Genomic DNA, 8,007 nt, shown 5'->3' with positions numbered 1-8,007 from the left:
AAATCTACCCATCAATGTTCATAAACAAATAGATCGTATCACGAGGAATTTTTTCTGGGGACATGATTCTTCAGTCAAAAAGCTTCATCCTATTAGTTGGGATACAATAACAAAACCAATTTATGAAGGAGGACTAGGCTAAAGAAAAAGCAGTGATCATAATAAGACACTTCTCATGAAAAGAATCTGGAACTTACATGAACAACCTAACTCCATCTGTGGAAGTCTCTGCAGTGAAAAATATCTCAATCAACAACCAATTCTACAGGGTATTAATACCATACCATCTTCCTCTAGCGCTCAATGGAGACAACTAGCATCACTCGTCCCTAACATGCAACAACTGGTTTTTCATTGTATTGGAAATGGGTTATCAACACCAATAGAAGCCAATTGGATCCCACACTCCTCAAGCCTGGACCCAGTTCAATGTTACCCTGTCCGAAAAGTGGCTGATATCATTGATCTGATCTCTCATAACTGGAACCAGGAAAAATTGAACACTCTACCCAATCTTACAACTCAGAAAATAATAAACATCCACCTACCCCAAGATAGCCCCAGGACAAAATAATCTGGCCCCACTCAAAATCTGAGAAATACACTACCTCATCGGGATAATGTCTAACCCAAGGTCAATCTACTCAAAAAACCCTCCCACCTACAAAATTCTTGTGGCCCTTACCGTGTCCACCAAAAATTCATCTTTTCTCGTGGAAAGCAATCAATAAGGGTCTACCAACCTTATCTCTCCTAAATCACATCCATCTGACCAATTCCGACAATTTCCGCACATGCAACACTAATCAAGAGTCAGTGACTCACATGCTAATTCACTGCCCAACGGCCACTGCAACTTGGAATACCTTATTCAATCAACTATCAACCTTACCAAACTTCAACTATAACCCCACATGTATTTTTAACGCCTCAAACAACCATTTCCCAAATTCTACAACAACCAGTATCTGTCATATCCTCTATTTGTTTTCTATTCTGGACCTTATGGCTAGCTAGGAATGAACTAATCTACTGCCAAAAGAAAACAACATCAGAAGAAATACTGGCTTGGGCGAAAAAACAACAGCAGGAATATTCTACTGGTAAGGGAATCCTTACCTCTAGTGCTACCAGGAGATTCACCGGTACTTAACCACTCAAGAAATGCCAGAAGGATCTCGAAAATTTCGGTGGGATGGTCCACACCAAACTTGAATTGGATAAAGATTAATACAGATGGGGCAGCCAGGGGACATCCTGGTTTCGCAGGTGCCAGATTCATTTGCAGAGACTCTGAAGCGCTAACAAATATGGCTTTAGCCCAGCCTCTAGGAATTACAACTGTCTGAACTGCTGAAACTTGGGCTCTGCTCTTGGCATCAAGAATAACAACAGAAAGGCAATGGCCAAAAGTTCTTTTCGGGACGGACTCAGAAAACCTTCTGCTCTTCATCATATCCTCTACCGAACCTCTTTGGCACATCTCGGGGATGATTCAAGAAATAAAGGACAGAATACGATAGATTCCGCAGGCCGCTATCCAACGCAACTACAAAGAAGAAAATCAAGCAGCAGATGGCTTGGACAACCATGCGGCAAGCAGAAGTCAAATGGGAAATCTTTCGACCAAAATTTAGGACCATACAATCCCACTTTGTATTAGTCAAGTAATTTTCCATGACTCTTTCGGTGCCACATACCTACGTCAAATTGTAACCTAATCTTCTATCTATAAAATGCATGCTTCAATATATATATATATATATATATATATATAATATAAGCATTCAATATAGAGATGTACCTATGTATAGATATATAAAAAAAAAGGTGGCATTTGACTTTTAGATCAAAAAGTCATAGAACGGTCGGGATGGATCTGAAAGGTCCATCGGTGGTCTATGTCCTCCGGATGGAATTTTTGGTTTGGACGGCTAAAAATTTTCAGTAAATGTTAATTTGTGGGTTTTGGGTGAAAGAAATTACTGGAGAGTGATGCTCGGGTTCGACTAGGGCCGTTCAGATATTCCTCTTCTAAATCTAAACACGGATCGCACTTTGGTCTATTCTTCGCTCTTCTAAACTCGATGAAAGGCACTGCCACTACCACCAACACCCATTCTCATCACTGCACCTTTCCTTTCACTTTAATTTGTAATCTCAATTGCAACATCAACCAATTTTTTTTTGCTAAGTCCAAAAATTTATTAAAGAAAAAAAATGTAATTACATGAACCCCCGACCCGCATAAACCAAAGAGGCAACCAAAATAATGCATCTACAAGCATCCACACGATTTACATGGTATTTATTTTAAGCATTTGATTCTGGAATCCATTATAGGAAGAAGTGGTGTCTATGTGTCCAGGGAACAAGAACGTCAAGATTGGCCGAATTGGTTTTTCAAGGAGGACGCTCAGTATTATGCCTCAGCCCATATAACTCAACTCATCTCAACCCAACCATTTCTACTTATGCTCAGGCGAAGGACTGTTATACCGTTATACTATTGTCTCGGACTCTCGGTACGCATTATTCAACTATCCATTTTGGCCTCATGTATCCAAATGTTGAAGACTAATTCTCTTCCTAAATTGACTACATTATAAGAAGAAGTGGTGTCTATGTGTCAAATGAACAAGGATGGTCGAGATTGGCCGAATTGGTTTTTCAAGGGGGATGGTCAGGATTATGCCTCAGCCCAGATAATTCAACCCAACCATATCTACTTATGCTCAGGATAAGGACGGTTAGACCGTTATACTATTGTCTCGGACTCTCGGTCCGCATTATTCAACTATCCATTCTGACCTCATGTATCCAAATGTTAAAAACTAATTCTCTTCGTAAATTGATATTTAGTAAAATATTTACTTTTTGAAGCATGATCATTTGTAATCGTTATTGAGTACAAACATGATATTGATATTGTATAATTATTAAATCTTTCTCTCAAACCGATGCCTTCTCTCTCACTCATCTTTTATTCTTTCTCCTTTGACGATTATTCTTTCTCCGCCAAAAGGAACCCTAACTTTTGAGACCTGTAGAAGCATCAAAGCACTTTTACCAACTAAAATTGAGGAGATCGAAGTATAGGTTAAGGTACAACTTCACTGATAATTGAATTTTAGGGGCTTTAGTTGAAGTTAGTTGGGGGTATCACTGATTTTATAGCAGTAGGGAAAGGTGATTGATTTGATTAAGAAGTTTCATTATAAAGGTAATTTTTTTAGTTCTATTTTTAAACTTATAATTTAAAAACATAACCAAAAATTAGGATTATGATGGACACTTTTTATGGAGATAAATGTTAGAAATTGTGCTTGATTTATGATGGAGATATTTTCTGAGATAAATATCATGTAAGCAACTTCTTTCAGACCATAATGTCACCTAATAGAACTTGACTTTCAATACCTTTTCAAGATAACTTTCTGACATGTAAAAGTTATATAATGATGATCCTTGCATCACCATAACGATTATGTTTGTTTGACTTTTAAAATATAATCCTTAGATTGGATTTGTTAAAATTTTTATATTTGGCTAATTAATGTATCATGAAAACATGATGTTGGTAAATTGTTCCAATGATTTCCTTGAACCAGTATTGGTCTGGACTATTGATGATAACTGAACTACAGTGTTGGAGACAGGGACATATTAATCACTCAGGGTGATTGGGAATTCTTTAGCAAAAAATTTCATGCAACCCAGTATTGTCTTAATGTGGGGTGGTAAACCAAGGTACCCTTTATTCCTTGATTTGTGTAGTTTGCTTCTTAGATTTAAATATTAATGTATAAGTAAGACTATCTTGGTTTCACGCAAGTGTTTGTACTTTCAGTGAACAGTTTTAAGTTATGTCAACTTGATTTAACCTTTTGGGCAGTGAGGTAGTGAACTGTGCATCACAAATCAACTTGATTTCAATCAAGCATCGTTAGCTATGTCCAGACGAAATAGAAGGTGTACTTTTTGATAAGTCAATTATGTTTGATGCAAAATATTTGTATCACTAACAATAGTTACATTTATATTTTAAATTTACGAAAAAATTGATCTATAAGTGTGTTTTACTGATGTCATAAGACAACCTCCCAATTACTATCTTTTGTTCTCATAGTGTTTTTTAGTTGCTTTATGGCTTAGTTTGGTGTTATTTTTCTAATGACATGGCTTAAATTTTTTTGGTTCACTTTAGAATGTTCATGACGTATGATGGTACAGGTTTGTTTAATAAAGTTGATACAAATTTTTTGAACATTTATCAAATTGTGAACCAAAATGTTGAAGTCTGTTTATTAGTCAACATTTATAACTAACACGATTTATAAGAACTATGACAAACAAAACCTAAGGCTATGTTTTGATATGGCTTTTAAAAACCGTTTTATGTTTTTAAAACTGAAAACAGAATGAAACACGTTTGCTAAACATGTTTCCTGCAAAACTTTTCTCCATTATTTTCAGGTTTTAAAAACGAAAAAAATGAAAACAATGTATTATCGTTTTCTCTATTTTGTTTGGGTCAGTGCCCAAAAATGTACCATACGGAAAGCTATTTACTAAAAATATCAAGCTTTTTTAAAATTCCGGAAAATGTATATTGTGCACACATTATAGGTGTGGATTCATCATATTGGGTACATAATATGAAGCAATGGGTACACATTCAAACATTTTTGGTAATTTACTACATTTTTGGGAATAACTATTTAAAACTAGACACCTTTGGAAATTTCCTCGTTTTTTTCCTTTCTTCTTTGAAATGAAAGGTATGAGCTATGGTAAAAGAGTTGGAGGTATAATCTCTTCAAAACTCTATTGCATGGTTAATTTCTCTATTCAAACATTCAATCTTCTATTCACTTCAATTTCCAAAATAAGATGTTGTTCCTTTGTTTTCATGTTATATAAGAGGATGAAACTGATAAGGGAATTAAACCCAGAATCGTTGCCTATACCATATTGCTCAGTTGTTGTTGCGAATTAATTCAAATTGATTATGAGTTTTATTTGTTTTGTAAGATTTCTAAGATACATTACGATCATAATATTATAATAATCACTTTTCTGACCAAATAAATGGAAGATTTGTAATGCGCATGAACGTTTTGGTAAAATGACTGAAAGGATATTATAAATTAATAGTTATAAAAAAAATTAATCTTGCATTAAATCCACTAACTATACCGAATCTGTAATCAGTTTTGAAGTATTCAATGGAGTTAGCAAGTATGAAACGTTGTTGGTTATAATTTATAACTAAGTTTCGTTCTTAGAAAATATATTTTCCAACACAGTTTTTAAAATTTCATACCAAAAACCATTTTCAAATTTAATGGAAAATGAAAACAAGAAAAAACGATATGTTTTAAAAAAAACTATATAAAATGATTTTTGAAAGTTGTTTTTGAAAATTGTACCAAACAGGCATTACTTTAACACACATAACAAAAGAAGTAGAAATCTTATGAATACTATGAACATTTCCAGATAAATATTTGTTTATCATATTATTTACATGTGTTTTTTTACCCATATGTATTAAAACTAACCGTTACTTTTCCAAGTGAAACTCTATATGTTCTTGTTTTATGGGGTCCAATGTTATATTTACCCAAATGTACTAATCTTCATACACCATACCGGAAAAATTAAAAGAGAAGATGTTTAATTTGTTTTATCTAAACAAACCTAACATACTATTTTCATACACCACAGGGAAATATTAAAAATCATGATGTTTAATTTGTTTTTTCTAAAGAAAACCTACATGATAGATAATCAAAAAGGCGATACAACACAAATTAAATGAAGAGGTTGATCCTCGGCCGTAAGCCGAGGTGATACCTAGTTGATACATATAATTACAACTTGAATCGACACAACACAGATTTACGCTTTGAAACTACAAGGGCCAACAATCATCTTACTCAAACATGAGACAATTTGACGACATTGCGCAGGTTATCAAAGGCTAAGATCCAAATTAAGCGGTTGAACAATGGTTGATGATAATGATGATTCACCATATGATTACACTACTTGGTTGGAATGATGATCAACATGAAAACTTCCATGCCATATTATATCACTACGTGTTGTTGTCGAGTTCTCCTTAGTCGACTGTGTAATCACACTATACGAAGCTTTAACATTGATGAAATTTCCAATAGTTATTCATTCTAATATGCTAGGGTTTTGCACGACCATTGAGTGAGTACTAAGACCAAGTGTTATTGGAGTAGTAGGATTGTGGGGTAAAATCATCAGCTCTTGTGAATAATACCTTCTAGCTGATCATGTTTCTCTCTTGTGAGCATTTAGATTACCACATAATGCTTGTAGGCTATAGAACTTCCTTGTGCAGAAGTTCCATGAAAACATCTTGTGGAGTGTGGGTTTAGTTTGATGGTGCTCCTTAGATTCCCTGCTGCTAAATGTTCTACCAAGGCTTAATTATAACCATTTTATCATCCTCTTATTCTTGTTGTTTTTGATCAAACCATTATTGTCTTGGTTGATCACTTGAATTTCTCTTGTTGGACACCTTTCTTGTTGTTCTGTAACTACCATCATTTTGACCCTTTGCACATTCTCTATACACTCAGATGTAATGAGAAATTGAGAATTCATCTTAGGAAAAAACTAGAGCCGAAGGGATACTAATGGATTTGGTTCCCATAAAATGAGTAGATCGATGAAAATAAAAATCAAGAGAGAGTGGTGATGGCGGGTGGTGTTGAGCAAGTAATAACTAAGAGTTAGTGGTAGTGGGCTCACCTAGCTAGTTTTGTGGTACAAACCGCCTGATCAAAGAAGTGAGCTTTACGGAGTCTCGGACTCTGTATCAGTGTTGCTGAGTTGTGAAGTATGGGATGACCGAAGAAATAAGAAGCAACGGGCATGCAGCAATGATGTCCTTTAGATAATCATCCCTGTTTACTTGAAGTAGATGGAAGAAAAACATTTCTAACTGAAACAAAATTGCGTAAATCATTAACCTTAACATAAACAGTAAAAGAAAAAAGAGAAAAAAAATAGAAGGAATATTACTAAATACGGACATGATAAAGACACTTGAAAGTTGTCAATAATGACAAGAGTGAGTGATCACTTGATACTGAAAGGTTTCTTTCTCTTGGTTCTTTGTGTTTCTCAATTGTATCATTTTTGGATTTTCGGAGGGACACATATACCACCAAAACAAAATAATAAACAACTCCAAAACCATCCCCTCTAAGAATCATGTTTTATCACTTGGTTACACTCGCAAGTGTTTTTAAACTTCCTGAATACGATTCATATTTCAAGTCTAATTTCAATTGGCAGCAATGACCTCGATCAACTTTTCTCTACATATTTCTTCTTCTTTAAACTCGAACAAAACAATAGTAGTAATTAATTAAACAGTAAAGAAAAATGAAAATTATTACTACCAGATATAATTGAAATAATGATAAAGACATTTGGAAGTTTCCAACAACGACAAGAGCGAGTGATCACTGCACAATTATACCATGTCTGTACTTGATAGTAAGCTTTCAGGTACTGAAGGGTCCTTTTTCTCAATTATACCATGTTTTTGGGATTTTTGGAATTAAGTGCCACTGAAACAAAGTAAGTGGGATCCTAATTAACCCCAACAATGTTGCATTGCTGTTGCGGGTTCTCTACATGATCTAGTCAAGATGCCTAAAGTTGGGATATGCATATTTTCACAGATTAGCCTTGTTTCTTCTCCCAAGTGACACATCTCAGAAACAACTCAAGCAAATTCCAAAGTGTATCGCCGTGCCATTGCAGCTTAGGCCTCTGCCGGGAGAGATATTAAAAGAGGGGCAGCCAAACGTCAACTTCCCTATGTCGTGTTAAGCAAACCGTTAAAGATTAAAAGAAAAAGAAAGTGATCTTGACATAACAAGACAACACATACCTTCCTTCTTCTTTTTTCTTCTTTTTTTTTCTTCTTTTTTTTCCTTTTTTTTTCTTCTTTTT

The sequence above is a fragment of the Papaver somniferum genome, chromosome 5 (assembly GCF_003573695.1).
Source record: "Papaver somniferum cultivar HN1 chromosome 5, ASM357369v1, whole genome shotgun sequence".
Taxonomy (NCBI): Eukaryota; Viridiplantae; Streptophyta; class Magnoliopsida; order Ranunculales; family Papaveraceae; genus Papaver; species Papaver somniferum.
The sequence above is the reverse complement of the archived record's forward strand: the minus strand, read 5'-3'. Positions refer to the sequence as shown.